Source organism: Suncus etruscus, chromosome 3, assembly GCF_024139225.1.
Source record: "Suncus etruscus isolate mSunEtr1 chromosome 3, mSunEtr1.pri.cur, whole genome shotgun sequence".
In the NCBI taxonomy this organism is placed as follows: Eukaryota; Metazoa; Chordata; class Mammalia; order Eulipotyphla; family Soricidae; genus Suncus; species Suncus etruscus.
Window position 1 is genome coordinate 144,674,938 of NC_064850.1, and position 19,114 is coordinate 144,694,051.

Sequence of the window (19,114 nt, forward strand, 5' to 3'; positions counted from 1 at the left end):
ATGTGGCCAACTGGGGTTCAAATCCCATTGCATCTCATGGTTCCTTGTGCTTTATTTAAAACCCAGTATTGTATGATCCACGACCTCCACAAGGAACAACTATCAGCAAAGAGCCTAGAGTAGTGTGCCAATGTGGTCCCAAAACAAAAGTAAAGACAAATTATCCTGTGTAATAACAAAATGATGTTTCCTTAATAAAAAATGATTTGCAATTAATAATCAGTGGCCATTATCAAATGTATTAAATATAACTAGCGTTTTAACAAAAGTAAAGACAAATTATCCTGTGTAATAACAAAATGATGTTTCCTTAATAAAAAATGATTTGCAATTAATAATCAGTGGTCATTATCAAATGTATTAAATATAACTAGCGTTTTAAGATGTCACATAACTGAGCTGGAGTGATAGTATAGTGGCTAAGATAATTGTTTTGCATGAGGCCAATTGGTGTTTGACCTGACACCATTTATCATCCTTCAGCACTCCCTGGAGTGATTGATTTCTGAGTTCAGAGCCAGGAGTAAACTCTGAAGACCAGCAGATGTGGCTACAAACAAAAAAGTATATGAAAATAAAAATGGCAGGGTCGGAGCAGTGGCACAAGCAGTAGGGTGTTTGCCTTGCACCTAGGACTAATAGCGGTTCTATCCCTGGGCGTCCCATATGGTCCTCCAAGCTAGGAGCGATTTCTGAGCGCATAGCCAGGAGTAACCCCTGATCATCACTGGGTGTGGCCCAATAAGCAAAAAACAAACAAAAACCAAAAAAATAAAACAAAACAAAAACAACAAAAGGCAACTGACAATTAAAAATGGCAAAAGACAAATGGAAAATCCATACAGAAGTAAAAATGCAAAAATATGCTTAGTCTCACAGAAGGGACTGTTTAAGCAATATTAAGATGTTTTTGCATCTGTTTCAGGTGAGACTCAAATCCTTGGTGGAAATCTGCTCTGTTAAAATCATCTTAGAGATGAATTTAGCATTTCATCAAGGCTGATGATGTCATACTTTCTAACCCAACAATGTTACTCAAAGTATAAACACTAGAGGATTTCTTACATATGTATATATGGGTTTATCATTTTCAACAGGAATGTAAAAACCTTTTTGTGTGTTTTTGAAGGTTTTTTGTATATTTTTCAATGGTTGAAAAAAATTTTTTTAAATATGGAACGCTTCACGAATTTGCGTGTCATCCTTGCGCAGGGGCCATGCTAATCTTCTCTGTATCGTTCCAATTTTAGTATATGTGCTGCCGAACTATTTTCAACTATGGTTGACAATTTTTACTCTTAAAATATGATCACTTACCTAGCATTGTCCATGTGATTTCCTGACGGCAGCACCACACCGCCACAAAACAGAATCAATTAACCTTCTCTGTTGCTTTATGTCCATAACAAATTAAATCCAAGTTTCCTGAGAGTAATACTACTTTGATGTAACAAATTCTTACCACAAGGGGCCAGTATTTTCCTGAAAATATTTCCAGGCAGTGTAATAGGGAGGAAAAACCCATAACAAAAAAAAGAGATCTTTAAAAAAAAAAAAAAAAAGTGACCTTTTTGTATTTAGATGAATTCTAAACTGAAGTGAACTAATCTTACTCTTAAATGCTCTTTAAGAAGTATATTGCTATACTGTATATATTCTAAGTAAGAGTTAGAATGCTTAATTTGTCAGGGAGTGGGGAGGCTGGAGAGATAGTACAGCAAGGAAGGGTACTTGCCTTGCATGATTGATCCCTGGCATCCCATAATGGTCCAATATTGCCAAGAATAATTCCAGAAAACAGAGCCAGGAGTTACCTCTCACATATGGGGTGTGACCCTAAAAAACAAAACAGAATAACAATGTGCTGATTTTTCATTAATTTTGAGCTACTCAGCAGTTTCAGTATTTTACTTTCTTCTAATGACATTTTTGTCAGTTTGAAAATTGGCACCAGGGCTGGAGCGATAGCACAGTAGGGTGTTTGCCTTGCACGCAGCTGACCCAGGATGGACCTCGGTTCCCATAGGGACTCCTGAGTTGGAGCGCTTTCAGAGTGCAGAGCCAGGAGTAATCCCTGGGCGTCACCGCGTGTGGCCCAAAGAAACAAACTAACAAACAAAAAAAAAAAACAAAAAAAATGGCACCGTTATCAGAGGGAATTACTTACATTATGATCACTTTATGAGAAATTAATACACCTTAACAGGAAAAGGCATTTTTCCCTTACAGCAGGGAGACCTCTGCCATTTAGTCAGGTTAGACTTCTATTTCTTCTCCCTCTGTAAATTGAAAGCACAGAAGTTTACTAGTTTGAGGTTAGGATAGAGACTGGAACTGTAGATAGAAATTTTTTGTTTTGTTTTGTTTTTTGGGTCACACCCGGCAGTGCTCAGGGGTTACTCCTGGCTCTATGCTCAGAAATCGCTCCTGGCAGGCTCAGGGGACCATATGGGACGCTGGGATTCGAACCACTGACCTTCTGCATGAGAGGCAAACGGCTTACCTCCGTGCTATATCTCCGGCCCCTAGATAGAATTTTTATTCATATATTTCCCCCAAGTACTTCATCCACCTCCACTGCTTTATACTTCATCTGTCTGAAAAACAGAAACTTCATCAATCAGTCCATTCCCAACTGAAAATCTTTCAGAGGCTTTAAATAGCTTTCAAGTGTTACTTAAATTAGCTCCACATTTAAAACATTATCTGACCTTGCCTAGGACCATCATGGTTTTATTTATAATTTACTCCTATTAATAATCACTAAATGCTAAATTGGCACCATATACTGTCATTGTCTTTTATATTTCTGTGTTCTCATTTTTCTTCTTGATATATTGTTTGCAAATCAGGAAATCAAAAAATTAAAATAAATTCAACTTTTTTTTTTTTTTTTTTTTTTTTGGTTTTTGGGCCACACCCGTTTGACGCTCAGGGGTTACTCCTGGCTATGCGCTCAGAAATCGCCCCTGGCTTGGGGGGACCATATGGGACGCCGGGGGATCGAACCGCGGTCCTTCCTTGGCTAGCGCTTGCAAGGCAGTCACCTTACCTCCAGCGCCACCTACCCGGCCCCAAATTCAACACTTTTTTTTCACAACTTGAGTATGACTCCAAAGTCATAACTATGTACCATTTTTTTCTTATTGTTTTTCTCCATACACTATCTTCCTTTTGTGTCTAATAACTTTTGCCTACATTTTACTTTTTACTGGAATGCTTTTATGTCCTGTTTTGTTTTATTTTTTAGGCTTTGCTGACAGTGCTCAGGGATCACTCCTAGTAGTGCTGTGGATCAAAATAGGGTCAGCATTGTGCAAGGCAAATGTCTTACCCACCTTCTATTTCTCCTGCCTCTGTTCTGTTCTATCTTATAAAATATTTATTTGAGATTTAGTTTACTCTTCACCTACTGTGAATTGATCCTAACTGATCCTGTTGATGTGTTCTTGGCCTTGCTCTTAATCAAGTCATTGTTCTTTGTAGTTTTTCTTAGAACATGTATGGCAGAGTATGGCAGATTATCTGGGGGGGGTAATTGTTGATATGACATTGGAAGAAACATTGCTCTTTTCAGTGTGGAAAACTGTTTTTAGCTTGAATCCAGCAAGGAAGTGATTCTTCCAAAAGGAGGAAATTTAGTACTTCTATTTTGGTCTTGGGATAGTTACTAGCAGAGAATAGTTTGAAGCTGAGATTAAAGTTTCAAGACAGACCTCCCAAGTTAGCAACTTAAAGTTCCAAGAGAACAACAACAACAACAAAAAAGACATTTCCTGGGCTAACTAATCAAATAAACAGCTGTACTTCAGTAGACTTGACATGAACTTCAAGAATGTAAAGATCAAAAGGGACTTGGACATAGGGAGCAATGGCGGATCTTGTCTAAACTGAAGAGTTTGAATAACAGATGGGTCAAATACAAGAAGCAGTATTTTATTTCTTGAGTGGGGGGTAGGGGGGCTGGGCCACACCTGGTGGTGCTCAGGGATATCTCCTAGCAGTGCTCGTGATCCAAATGGGCTCAGCCACATACAATGTAAATGTCTTAGTTCATACACTATTTCTCCGGTTCCTTTTCTCTCCTTTTATTTGGGGGAGGGGGGATGGTGCCACGCCCCGTAGTCCTTAGTATTGCTCTTAGTGGACTCATGGGACCATATAGGGTGCCAGAGATTGAATCTAGGTTGACTTCATTGTAAGGCAACCACCCAACCTGTTTATCTTTGGCTCCTGCTACTTTCCCCTTATTTTTCTGTTTTTGTTTTTGGGTCACACCCAGTGATGCTCAGGGATTACTTCTGGTTCTGCATTAATGAATTATTACTTCCGGCAGTGCTTGGGAGACCATTTGTGATACTTGGGGTCAAAATTGGTGCAGTTGCAGGCAAGGCAAATGCTCTACCCACTCTAGAAGACTGACTACAACAACCATAACTGGGTAGAATCTATCCCGGGGCCAATAAAAAAGGCTCTAGTCTAGGCTTTGGCCTACGACCTGTACAACAATCAAGATCTCTAATTCCAGGGGCTGGCGAGATAGCATGGAGGTAAGGCATTTGCCTTCCGTGCAGAAGGACGGTGGTTTGAATCCCAGCATCCCATATGGTCCCCCTTGCCTGCCAAGGGTGATTTCTGAGTGTAGAGCCAGGAGTAACCCCTGAGCACTTCCAGGTGTGACCCAAAAACCAAAAAAAAAATAAATCTCTAATTCCAGAGGTCTGACTGAGACAAATGCAACTGAGCAGAATTTCTGGAAACATAACAAAAGACTCTATCCTAGACTTCATCCTAGGATCAGTGCAAAAACCAAGTCCATCAACTAAAATGATTAAAACAACAGTGATGGAACAGAACTTCTAGAACCATAAAGACTCCTAGGCTCCATCCTATGACCTGTGCAAATACCAAGATCTCTAGTTCAGAGGCCTGCTTTTATCATCCACAACTGAGTGGAAAGTTCCCAGACATCACAAAAGGACCTAGGGGAGAGAATAAGAGCATGTATGGAGCCTGTAGTTATTCCCATGACAGTATACTCAAGGGCGGAGAAACCCTGTATCTCTTAGGCCAAGGGAATTCCCTTTCTAATCTCCCAATATTTACTGTGCCCATGTAAAAAAAAAAAAGAAGCACAAATTAATTTTTTGTTATTGTTGCTCTTGCTCTTTTTTGTGCTTTGTTTTGTTTTTATCTTGGGACCATGGTTATTGTTTGATTGTTGTCTTTATTGCTGTAGTGCTTATTGCTGTGGTGCTTTTTGGATTTTTTTTTTTTTTTTTTTTTTTGGTTTTTGGGCCACACCTGGCGGTGCTCAGGGGTTACTTCTGGCTGTCTGCTCAGAAATAGCTCCTGGCAGGCACGGGGGACCATATGGGACACCGGGATTCGAACCAACCACCTTTGGTCCTGGATTGGCTGCTTGCAAGGCAAATGCCACTGTGCTATCTCTCTGGGCCCATAGATTTTTTTGTTTGATTTTTTTTGTGTTGTTGTTATATTTTTCTTTCTTTTTCACTTAAATTGATATTTATAGCCTCTAGAAGGACTCCTCCTGTTTTTTTGCTTGTTTGATTTTTGCCCTCCCCCTTTTTTCTCTTCTAGCAGAACCACATAACTTGAACTATCTTGTTCTGCCTCACAAATTGAAGGGGAAATAATGGAGGGTACCAAGATCAAACAATTGTATGAACATTGAGTAGAAATTAAAAATTATCAGACTTAAACACCAAATTCAAAGCCAATGACAATAGAATAGATACCCAATCTACAACAAGCTAGATACAGAGGGGCCACTTATACTAGCAGCCTGGGGAGCAAAAGAGGGGGATATGAGATGCATGCTGGGAACAGGGGTGGAGGGAGGACAACATTGACGGTGGGAATGCCCCTGATTCAATGTCACTATGTACCTAAAATATTACTGTGAAAGATTTGTAATCCACTGTGGTCAAAATAAAAATTATTTAAAAAAAAGAAGAAGGGAGAAAAAATACATTGATAATCAAATTTGTGAAGATTATTGTATCTCCAATGAGGCTATTAAGTCATTGTCAGAGTAAGCTTTTTTTTGCTACTTGACCATTCTGTTAGTTCATTTATTTCTAAGCATTAAGTGACTTCAGCCACACATTGGCATCTAAACCGGTGTGTCCCTGTGGATACCACCTATGTCTTATGACAAAATATCTTTTTATTTTGTTTAGAGCCACACCCAGCAGTGCTCAAATCTTAGTCCCTGCTTTATTCTTAAAGATCACTCCTGAAGGGGCATGGGAATACCATAGTGGGAACAAGTCCAGTTTGGCTGAGTACACTAAGTAAGAGAGTACTAAGAGAGTACCAGCTTCTATTCTCTCTGGCCTTTAGATACTTTAATAGTTTTCTAGAATGACAGACCTACTGTTCCATTAAGAAGAAAAAATAGGTAGTGATTCCCTATAGTTTTATCACTCTCTTCCAACCTAAATTTTGACTTATATGTTGGAGCCTCCCAAGAAATACTTAGGAGACCTTAGCACCAGTGATTTGGCCAACTGTGTTGGCCATTCAAATCAAGGGCCTGACATTGTGATGCTCAGGGAACTATGTAGAGCTGGTACCAGAGTTGGGTGCATGACAGCTATGCACCTAATTGCTGTACTGTCTCTTTCAACCCCAGAATTCATGTGTGCTTTTTAGATAGGTCTATCCTAAGCTGTTTCAAGTGAACATTGGTTCCAAGGGTCTCTTTGGTTCAGGGAGGTCTGGCCTATTTCAAAAACCTCTCTCTAATGTTTTCTCTCCCTAAAGATATCCCTACAGATATTCAGTTTTCTCTTTTCTGGATACTACCAATCTGCAACCTTTGCATCAAAAGGCATAATAATGTGACTAAAAAGAGATCATAGGCACAGGTTATCCTGGAGTTTCCAAATGAATCAGACTGACTATTCCTATCCAATAAACAAGAATAAATAAGAGGGGAAAAATAAACACTTATGAAACTTGGAAGTTCTAAGTACCCGAACTCTCAACCCAAAGAAGGTAATATTTGCTGAAGTAGATTTAAGTGCCTGATGTTTGCTATCATTTTACATTTTATATTGTTAGCAGTTTATATATTTATTAATTGATTGGTTTTTTGGGCCACATCCAGTGATGCTCAGAGGTTACTCCTGGATCTATGCTCAGAAATTGCTCCTGGCTTAAGGGACCATATGGGATTCCAGGATTCTAACCATCATCCTTCTGCATGCAAGGCAAACACTTTATCTCCATGCTATCTTTTCAGCCCCTCATTTTATGTTTTTTTTTGGTTTTTGTTTTGTTTTGTTTTTTTTTTTTTTTTTTTTTTTTTTTTGGTTTTTGGGCCACACCCGGTGGTGCTCAAGGGTTACTCCTGGCTGTCTGCTCAGTAATAGCTCCTGGCAGGCACGGGGGACCATATGGGACACCGAGATTCGAACCAACCACCTTTGGTCCTGGATTGGCTGCTTGCAAGGCAAATGCCACTGTGCTATCTCTCCTGGGCCCTTCATTTTATATTTTAAAATAATATTCTAATTCTGAAAAAAATACACTTTTGGCAGGTTTTCATTAAATATATGCTTATCATGTGAGATTTTAGAAGAAAGGAAGGGAAATTAGTCACTCAATACTTTGAAGCATCCAGCAACTGCTAAATCCCTGGAAAAATCAACACAAGGCAAATCTCTTGTGGATTTCTTCACTTCTACTCTCCTAGAATGTCAATCTCTCTCAGCTGGCTGAAAGACAAGTTGAGAGCAAGGATTGATCCAAACCAAATTGTGGTTTTTCACTTTTCTATCATAATAACATTAAAATGGTAATAACAAGCACATCTTAAAGCGTGGTCCTCCTAACCACAAAGCAGGCAGAGAATTGTCTGTCATGCAATTTTCTCTGTGTGTAGCGGGGCCACCTTCTAGGCTAGGGACTTAAAGGAGAGCCTATACATATGGTAGCCCAGCTCTACTGTCACTGAGAAAAAGTACAGACTTAATTTTTAGAGAGCTCCTTTTATATCACATCTTCTCTGAACTTGTGAATAAGAATGTTAACCAATATGGGAAGAGAATGATCACAAAATGTTGGTGCTTTTGGAAGTGGCCTCTTACCACTTAGGGTAGCCTTAACAGGAACAGTGAGAATAATTCTCCCACTGGACAGAGATGCTAGTAACATATTTGATGACTCCCTCCCTGTCATGAGGAAGAAGCACTCTGAGTGATAGACTGACATGAACTCTGAGGCAAGGGTAAATTTTTTTGGTTTTTTGGGCGACACCTGTTTGATGCTCAGGGGTTACTCCTGGCTAAGCGCTCAGAAATTGCCCCTGCGGGCCCGGAGAGATAGCACAGCGGCGTTTGCCTTGCAAGCAGCCAATCCAGGACCAAAGGTGGTTGGTTCGAATCCCGGTGTCCCATATGGTCCCCTGTGCCTGCCAGGAGCTATTTCTGAGCAGACAGCCAGGAGTAACCCCTGAGCACCGCCGGGTGTGGCCCAAAAACAAACAAACAAACAAACAAACAAAAAAAACAAATTGCCCCTGGCTTAGGGGATCCCGGGGGATCGAACCGCTGTGCTTCCTTGGCTAGCGCTTGGCCCCATGGGTAAATCTCTTAACTGCTTAATTATGATTCAAATGGAACCAGAATGGATGTCAATGACAAAGTAATCTGGGGAAGAGGAGTAAGGCTGATTCTTCTGCCCTCCCCCACATCAGTACCTTTTAGATTCTTCTTGTCAGTGGAAGAATAGACAAAGGAAATAAAAGTGGTGGGCAATATTAGTCCTAATCCCTGTGAGGAGTTCATTTTGTTTTGATAATGGACACACATGTAATTGATTGGAATCCAGAGGGCTCACTGGGACATCCATAAGTGCTTTCATGTTACATCAAGATAACAAATTGGCAGTGAGGTGAAGGCAGCTAAGAACTAGTGCTGAAGTTCTGGGTTGGCCCATCAGGTAAGATTACTGGTCAAGAGTGTCTAGAACACTGTCTAGAATAGTTAGTGGAGGAAAGACATAGCATCTTTATCTTGACTTCTGATTTCTAGAACTCGAAAAATCCCAGCACCTGTTGCAGGATTTGGAATTTAGTAGAAATCTCTATACAATTGAGTGTATAAATTTTTGATGTATCTATTTTTTTTTTGGTTTTGGGGCCACACCCATTTGATGCTCAGGGTTTACTCCTGGCTAAGTGCTCAGAAATCGCCCCTGGCTTGGGGGGGACCATATGGGACGCTGGGGATTGAACCGTGGTCCTTCCTTGACTAGCACTTGCAAGGCAGACACCTTACCTCTAGCGCCACCTCACAGGGTCCTATATCTATTAATGAATAATTTTTGCCTTGAGGTTTATAGTAAAGGTGCTCACCTTAATGAGTATTTGGAAAATGCTTAGGATTCTCAGGGAAAAACTCTATATGTTAGTATGTGGCACACCCTTATCCTTGTCTCAGCAAGGTTCAGTAACTATTCCTCCCAAGAAGCTAGGTTTGGTGGGGAAAGTTCCCACATAGCTTTGGAAGCACACCAAACCACCTTTCTGCTTGCCTTCCCAAGCTACTGTGTCACCAGCAGGAACTCATTACTCCTTCAGAGTAAGAGTGACAAAGAGAAATACAATCTTGAAGACTTCACCATTTTCTTGCCCCCAAATGAAAAAGCCAAGTCACACATGGCTACAATTTGAATGTGGTGTCAATTTCACACTTTATTTTCCCACACATAAACTGGTTGAATGTTTTTGTAAGTGCCTGAATGAGTTTAGTTTTCAAATTATTCTATGTACCTTACCCTGATAAATTACTAAAATAAACAGCAAGCATAATGTAATTACAACATTGTCTGTGGTCTATCTAAGACTCAGCTAGATGGAAAAATGCTTTCCATCCACCCCTTCATTTCTCTCTCTCAGGATCAGTTGATTGGAGATGAATTCTCTAAAATATTAGCTAGTTTCTTGAAAGGTAATGAAGTGCTAGATGGGCCTGGAAATGTTGTATCTTGTGCCTCATTGTAAAAGCAGATTTGGATTTGTAGATAGGGGGAAAAGCTATCAGCCTTTTACTCTATTTCTATCAATATTTTGTTTGGAGGGGGCATACCTACTATACTCAGGGTTTACACTGTGCTGAAGGATCATTCCTGGAGGACTCAACAGACTGGGGATCAAAAACCCTGGTCAGGGGCTGGAGCTATAGCACAGTGGTAAGGCGTTTGCCTTGCATGCAGAAGGACAGTGGTTCGAATCCCGGCATCCCATATTGTCCTCCGAGTCTGCTGGGGGCAATTTCTGAGCATAGAACCAGGAATAACCCCTGAGCACTGCCAGGTGTGACCCAAAAAACCAACCCCCCCAAAAGATAACCCCCCAAAAATCTAGGTCAGTTGTTTGCAAAGCAAGCACCTTACTCACTATCTATCATTCAAGTTCTACCATCTTTTTTATTATTGCTTGTTTACAATTTCTATTTATGTCATTGTCAATTTTGACAATTTGACAGTCTCGCTCAGTGATACTCAATTCTGTATTTCTAGTCTATTCTAGATAGTTGAAGAGATAAAATTTGTTTTGTTTTGTTTTTAATAATATATTTAAGCACCATGAATACAAACTAGATACTAGTTGGGTTTCAGTAATAAAAAGAACACCCCAATTCACCAGTGCAACATTCCTACCACCAATGCCCTCCATTTTCTTCCTCCCCAACCCCCTGCCTGTATTTGAGACAGGCATTCTACTTCTCTTGCCCATTAATATTGTCATGTAGTTGTTAGTGTAGTTATTTCTCTAACTGCACTCAACACTTTTTGTGGTGAGCTTCATATCGTGAGATGGTCCTTCTGGCCCTCATCTTAATTGTCTGTAGGCATTATTACAATAATGTCTTTTATTTTTCTTAAAACCTATAGGTGAGTGAAACTATTCTGTTTGTGCCTCTTTCTCCCTCTGACTTATTTCACTCAGCATAATAGTTGCTATTTACAGAAGACTGACCTTGACAAACATGACTAGACAGAACCTAGCAAGGGACCAACAAGGAAATTCCTTGATTAGGCCTCAGCTTCATATTCATACAAAAACCAAGATCTCTAATCCCAGAGGTCTGACTGTGACAACTGCAACTGAGCAGAACATCTGGAACCATGTTGAAAGACTATAGCCTAGGCTCTGACCTAGGATCTGAGCAAAAACCAAGTCCACTAACCACAGAAGACCGATTACAACAACAGTGATGAAACAAAAATCCTAGAACAGTAAAAACAAACAGCAAACAAATAAATTAAAAAACCTCTCTCCTAGCCTTCGCCCTATGACCTATGCAAATAGCAAGATCTTCAGCTACAGAGGTGAGATGTCATTGCCCACACCTGAGCAGAAAGTCTTCTAGCACCATAAAAAGACCTTGAAGTGTGTAAAAGAGTGAGTAGGGAGCCTGTAGTTGTTCCCATGGCAGTACGCTTCCCCAATATGCTTTCCCCAATGTTTACTGTGCCTATGCAAAAAAAAAAAAAAAAAAAAAAGGGAACACAACCCTTTATTAAGAAGGTGCTGGTCTGGTTGTTTTTTTCTTTCTTTTTCTCTTTTCTTGTTTTTTTTTTTTTTTTTTTTGGTCTTTGGGTCACACCCAGCAGTGCTCAGGGGTTACTCCTGGCTCTATGTTCAGAAATCATTCCTGGCAGGCTCAGGGGACTATATGGGAAGCTGGGAACCACCGATCTTTTGCATGCAAGGCACAGGTCTTACCTCCATGCTATCTCTCTGGCCCCTTGTTTTTGTTTTTGCTTGTTTGTTTGTTTTTGGTTTGTTTCTTTGTAGCTGATAGTTTTGGTTTTTGATTTACTTTTTTTTCTTAATTCTTTTTGTACTTTTTTTTGTTAGTCCCTTATGTTGTTGTTGTTGTTTTTGGTTTTTGGGTCACACCCAGCAGTGCTCAGGGGTTACTCCTGGCTCTAAGCTCAGAAATCACTCCTGGCAGGATCAGGGGACCATATGGGATGCTAGGATTAGAACCAGTGTCCTGCATGCAAGGCAAACACCTTACCTCCATGCTATCTCTCTGGCCCCCCACTTATTGGTTTTTTGTTCTGTTTTGTTTTTGTCTTGTATCATTTCATTTTGTTTTGTTACTTTTTTCTTCTTTCCCCTTTCTTCTTCCAAAGGGAAACTTACAGCACCTAGATGGACTCCTCCCATACCCCTTCTTATATCTTCAATAGAGCCACATTACTGGAATCACCTTGAACAGCACCATAATTGGAGGGAAAAAATTGATGGTACCAAGACCAGACAGTCGTATGTCCACTTGGTGGAAATAATGTTCAGACTTGAACATAAAACCCAAAGTCAACAACAACAAAAATAATACCCAATCTACATCAAGCTGTACATGGGGGGAAACAGTTGCACTAGCATTAGGGGGAGTAGAGGAGGGTAAAGGGGGATGCATGCTGGAAAAAGGAGTGGAGGGAGGACAACATGATGGTGGGAATGCCCCTCATTCATTACTATTATGTACCTTAAATATTACTGTGAAAGATTTGTAATTCACTTTGCCCACAAAAATTTTTTTATTCTAGCAACTGTGAATTTTGAATAAAAATTGCTGTATAAGTTAATGTTATTTGAGAAAATAAGTATTCATTTAAATATAAATTACCTAATCTTAAATAATAATACAAGTTTCTTTAAATAAAATATTTAAAAACTCAAAAAAAAAAAAAAAGCTACCTGGCCCTTAATATAAAGCTTGGTACTTGGTAATGCAGCTAGGGGAGAGGAGGAATAGGTCAATGGAGGGGAAAGATGTGGCACCTAAAGGAGGACAGGATCCTGAAAGAAGGCAAAATAAATGCATGATACTCTATCAGAAACGGTATTGTAAACCATAGTGCTTAAAAGGAAAGAGGGGGAGGGAAATAAAGAAAAAAGTGCCATAGAGGCATTCTGCAGGGGTTGCTGATGAGAAGGAAAAGGGCAAATTGGTAGAGGGAAGTGGCCACTGGTGAAGGGATTGGTGTTGGAACATTGTATGCCTGAAACTCAATCATTAATTACCTTGTAGCTTTGTAATCCACATTGCTTTAATAATAATAATAATAATAATAATAATGATGATGAAAAAGAAGTCACAATGATATAGATGTCATATGATCACAATGATATAGAAGTCACTTATGATATAAATAAGTACATAAAGAAATGTTCACACCCTGGTTAATGTACATACATAAGAGAAGTGGCATTCAATTAGTAACAAGTACATCTAATGTCCAGTGTCTATAATTCAATACAGGGGCCAAAGTAGGTGGAGTTCTTGCTTTGCATGTGGCCAACCCAGGTTCAATCCCTGGCAACACATCTGATCTCTTGAGTTTTCTAGGAACGATTCCTGAGCATAAAGCCAGAAGTAATCCCGAAGCACTGCCAGGTGTGGCCCCAAAACAAAACAAAATAATTTCAACATTAAACATGATAAAAATCGGGGCCTAAGAGATAGCAGGAAGGTAAGATGTTAGCCTTGCATGCAGAAGGTTGGTGGTTTGAATCCCAGCATCCCATAGGGTCCCCCGAGCCTGCCAGGAGCAATTTCTGAACATAGAGCCAGGAGTAACCCCTGAGCACAGCTGGGTGTGACCAAAAACCAAAACCAAACAAAGAACCCCTCCAAAATGATAAAAATTACTGAATAAGTGGGGGAAGAGACAAATATCTGGTGAAAATTTAAAATAATCTCAATTCTCCATGTCCAAGGAGGAAAAGATAATTTCTCACTCTTTAGCAGTGGACTGTACACAGTGAGTTCTTTTACAGGAGGATAGAGTAAAAAGAGATAAGAAAACTGATCAACTGATCAACTATGGCAATGACAGGTGTAAATGATCACTCTGGACAAGAATTGAGTGCTGAAAGGAGAAAAAGTGATTTGCATGATACTCTTCAGTAACAATGTCTAAAGGGGGAAATGGAAGAGAGAGAGAGAGAGAGAGAGAGAGAGAGAGAGAGAGAGAGAGAGAGGGAGAGAGAGAGGGAGAGAGAGAGAGAGTCATAGAGGTAGGCAAGGGAGAGGGCAGGGAGGAGGGGGGAGGAAAAACAGCGACATTGGTGATGGGAAATGTGGACTGGTGAAGGGTATTGTACATTGTATGACTGAAACTCAATCATGAACAACATTGTAAATGGAAAAAAAAACAACTATTATGAAAAACCTTGTAACCACAGTTTTAATGTTTTAAAATGTGGTCAAATGGGGAGACTTGACCAATGTTCTGTCCAATGTTCCGTCTGCCAGGTGATCAAAACTAACATTAATAGTAAAAATAATCATGTTAGTATATATCTTTCATATAATGTAATAAAAAGGCACTTTAGCTCTGTGGTCTCCCCATCACCCCTTTACGCCCCCCAGCCCATAAAACCAACCTATTCATGCAGAAAACTTCAGAAAAATTTCCACAGAAGGGCAGCCTAAAAAAAAAAAAATCTCTTTTTTGGGGGGGTTCATACCAGGCAATGCTCAGAAGATACTTGTAGCTTTTTGTGCCTGACCATAAACTTTGGAATTAGCTGTTAAGCCAGATAGAAGTATTTCATTTCTTGGCTGGACAAAAGTAATTCACAGTTTCTTAATGATCTTCATTAACAGTTTTACTTAGTTTGACCTATAGTCAGCACAAGTAGTCAGAGATGTCTGATATCCCTTGTTGTTTTAGATGTCTGATATCCCCTGTCCACAGGATAAGAGATTTGTATGGTATACAGGTATCGTTCTGTTTCTTAGCACAATTAATAATCCTCAGACATTTTCTTCTCATAAATAAACAGTAGCTAAACATGTAGTTTTTACCTGGTAAGAAACATATAGTTCTATGGCATTTTACATGTTATGGCATTATAGTACTATGGCATCAATAACATGCAACCAAATATCTATCAAGAAATTAATTTCATCTTTGGCACTATTAAAAATTGTTACAAGGATGTAGAAAAGTAAATCAAAGCTAAGAAGTTTATGAAAAACTATGTAAGAGCCATATGTAATTTACTGAAAGGAGATAACATGTAGTTTTCTTTTTATTTTTTGAAACTATTTTTATTTATTTAAATATCTTGATTACATATATGATTGTGATTAGGTTTCAGTCATGTAAAGAACACCCCCCTTTACCAGTGCAACATTCCCACCACCAATGTCCCAAATCTCCCTCCATCCCACCCCACCCCCACCTGTACTCCAGACAGGCTTTCCAGTTCCCTCATTCATTCACATGACTATGGTAGTTCTCTGTGTAGTTATTTCTATAACTGCACTCACCACTCTTTGTGGTGAGCTTCATGAAGTGAGCTCCAGCCCTCCTCTCATTGTCTCTGAGGATTGTTGCAAAAATGACTTTTATTTTTCTTAAAACCCATAGATGAGTGAGACTATTCTGCGTCTCTCTCTCTCTCCCTCTGACTTATTTCACTCAGCATGATAGATTCCATGTACATCCATGTATAGGAAAATTTCATGACTTCATCTCCTGATGGCTGCATATTATTCCATTGTGTATATGTACCATAGTTTCTTTAGCTATTCATCTGTTGAAGGGCATCTTGGTTGTTTCCAGAGCCTGGCTATTGCGAACAGTGCTGTAATAAATATAGGTGTGAGGAAGGGATTTTTGTATTGTGTTCTTGTGTTCTTAGGGTATATCCCTAGGAGTAAAATAGCTGGGTCGAATGGGAGCTCAATTTCCAGGTTCGGAGGAATCTTCATATCGCTTTCTATAGAGGTTGGACTAGATGGCATTCCCACCAGCAGTGGATAAGAGTTCCTTTCTCTCCACATCCCCGCCAGCACTGATTGTTCTCATTCTTTGTGATGTGCGCCAATCTTTATGGTGTGAGGTGGTATCTCATCGTTGTTTTGATTTGCATCTCCCTGATGATTAGTGATGAGGAGCATTTTTTCACGTGCCTTTTGGCCATTTGTATTTCTTTTTTATCAAAGCGTCTGTTCATTTTTTCTCCCCATTTTTTTTGATGGGATTAGATATTTTTTTTCTTCTTGTAAAGTTCTGTCAGTGCCCTGGATATTTTGGATATTAGCCCTGTGGGGAGCCTAGCTGATGGAACCTAGAACAAAGACACCTCAGTAATCCCTGACTTTGTCACCCACGTGACCAAAAGCGCCCATGCCCTGAGAACAAAGGAAATAGACAAATACTAAAGTAATTCAAAGCAGCCCAATACATCCAGCCAGAAAGAAAAATATAGAGCAACTTGCCTTTGTGTTAGCAAAAGGTTATTATGATTACAGCTGATGTTTTATTTATGCTTGCTAAGTAAAATTTATAGAACTCTGTTGGAATCTTATGCTTTCAGGTAAAACGTGCTCTCTACCTCTTTGCCCCTCCCTATTACCTGCCCCAGCTTATGCTAATGAATGCTTGTAATTGTAATTGGTGGAAAAACCTGTAACACCCTCTGACGTATTTCAGCCCTTAAAAGCTGATCCCCCGACAATAAACTCCCCCTTTGAACAGCATGTGTTGTCTTGAGGACTTCTCTTACTAACTTCTCAAGTTTTTCTTCACAGGTCGGTTCTGCTGGGGCAAACCCATGAATAACTAGCAACCTTCATTTCCACACCCCCGCAGGTCGGGGGTCCCCCACAGTCTGATGGGTGTTGGGTGAATAGTTTCTCCCACTCGGTGGGTGACTCTTGTATCCTGGGCACTATTTCTTTTGAGGTGCAGAAGCTTCTCAGTTTAATGTATTCCCATCTGTTGATCTCTGCTTCCACTTGTTTGGAAACTGCAGTTTCCTCCTTGAAGATGCCTTTAGTCTCAATGTCATCCAATGTTTTACTGATGTGTTGTTCTATATACCTTATGGTATCCGGTCTGATATCAGGGTCTTTAATCCATTTGGATTTTACCTTCATACATGATGTTAACTGGGGGTCTATGTTTGCTTTTTTGCAAGTGGCTAACCAGTTCTGCCAGCACCACATGTTGAAGAGGTTTTCCCTGCTCCACTTAGGATTTCTTGCTCCTTTGTCAAAAATTAGGTAATTGTATGTCTGAGGGACAATGTCTGAGAACTGAAGCCTATTCCACTGATCTGAGGGTCTGTCTTTATTCCAATACCATGCTGTTTTGATAGCTATTGCTTTGTAGTACAGTTTAAAGTTGGGGAAAGTAATGCCTCCCATTTTCCTTTTCTCTAGGAGTGCCTTAGCTATTCGAGGGTGTTTATTGTTCATAAGTGTTTGATCCACTTCTTTGAAGAATGTCATGGGTATTTTTAAGGGGATCGCATTAAATCTGTATAATGCTTTGGGGAGTATTGCCATTTTAATGATGTTAATCCTGCCAATCCATGAGGAAGGTATGTGTTTCCATTTCCGTGTGTCCTCTCTTATTTCTTGGAGCAGGGCTTTATAGTTTTCTTTATATAGGTCCTTCACGTCTTTGGTCAAGTTGACTCCAAGATATTTGAATTTGTGTGGCACTATTGTGAATGGGATTGCCTTCTTGACTTCCTTCTCTTCCCTATCATTATTGGTGTATAAAAAGGCCATTGATTTCTGTGTGTTAATTTTGTAGCCTTCCACCTTGCTATATGAGTTTATTGTTTCTAAAAGTTTTTTGGTAGAGTCTTTAGGGTTTTCTAAGTAGAGTATCATGTCTTCTGCAAACAATGAGAGCTTGACTTCTTCTTTTCCTATCTGAATTCCCTTGATATCTTTTTCTTGCCTGATTGCTATAGCAAGCATTTCCAGTACTATGTTGAAGAGGAGTGGTGAGAGCGGACAGCCTTGTCTTTTACCAGAATTTAGAAGAAAGGCTTTTAGTTTTTCTCCATTGAGGATAATATTTGCCATTGGCTTGTGGTAAATGGCTTCAACTAGATCGAGAAAGGTTCCTTTTATTCCCATCTCGCTGAGAGTTTTGATCAAGTATGGGTGTTGGACCTTATCAAATGCTTTCTCTGCGTCTGTTGATATGATCATGTGATTTTTATTTTTCTTCTTGTTGATGTTGTGAATGATGTTGATAGATTTACGAATGTTAAACCATCCTTGCATTCCTGAGATGAAACCTACTTCGCCGTAGTGTATGATCTTCTTGATGATGCATTGGATCCTATTTTCCAGGATTTTGTTGAAGATCTTTGCATCAGCATTCATCAGGGATATTGGTCTGTAATTTTCTTTTTTGGCAGCATCTCTGTTTGGTTTTGGTATCGAGGTGATGTTATCTTCATAAAAGCTGTTTGGGAGTGTTCCCGTTTTTTCAATTTCATGGAAGAGCATGGCTAGGATTGGTAGTAGCTCCTCTTGAAAGATCTGAAAAAATTCATTAGGAAATCCATCTGGGCCTGGGCTTTTATTTTTGGGCTGATGTTTGATTACAGTTTCAATTTCCTCAGTAGTGATGGGGGTGTTAAATATGCTACATTCTCCTTACTTAAATGTGGAAGGTTATAAGTGTCCAAGAATTTTTCCATTTCTTCTAGGTTCTCATGTTTAGTAGCATAAAGTTTCTCAAAGTAGTCTCTGATTACCCTTTGGATCTCTGCAATATCTGTCGTGATCTCCCCCTTTTCATTTCTAATATGGGTTATCAGATTTCTCTCTCTCTCTTTGTGAGTTTTGCCAATGGTCTATCAATCTTGTTTATTTTTTCAAAGAACCAACTTCTGCTTTTTTTGATCTTTCGGATTGTTTTTTTGTTTTCCACTTTATCGAGTACTGCTTTCAGCTTTGTTATTTCTGTCTCCCTATTTTTGGTTCCTTTTGTTGGTCATTTTCTAATTTTTTGAGCTGCGTCATTAAGTTATTCAGGTATGCTTCCTTCCTGATGTGTGCTTGTAGATCTATAAATTTTCCTCTCAGGACCGCTTTTGCTGTGTCCCATAGATTCTGGAAGTTTGTGTATTCATTATCATTTGCTTCCAGGAAAGTTTTGATTTCCTTTTTCATTTTATCTCGGACCCACTGGTTGTTCAGTAGCAGGGTGTTTAATTTCCAATTGTTAAAGTTTTTCTTCTGTGTGGCTTTGTAATTCACATCTAATTTCAGAGCCTTGTGGTCAGCAAAGGTAGCCT

General features: G+C 39.6%; 1 pseudogene; it reads right to left on the reverse strand.

Annotated features, from left to right (window-relative positions):
- Window positions 1-1,167: 1,167 nt before the first annotated feature.
- LOC126004589 (uncharacterized) lies at window positions 1,168-1,267 on the reverse strand (annotated as a pseudogene).
- Window positions 1,268-19,114: the final 17,847 nt, after the last annotated feature.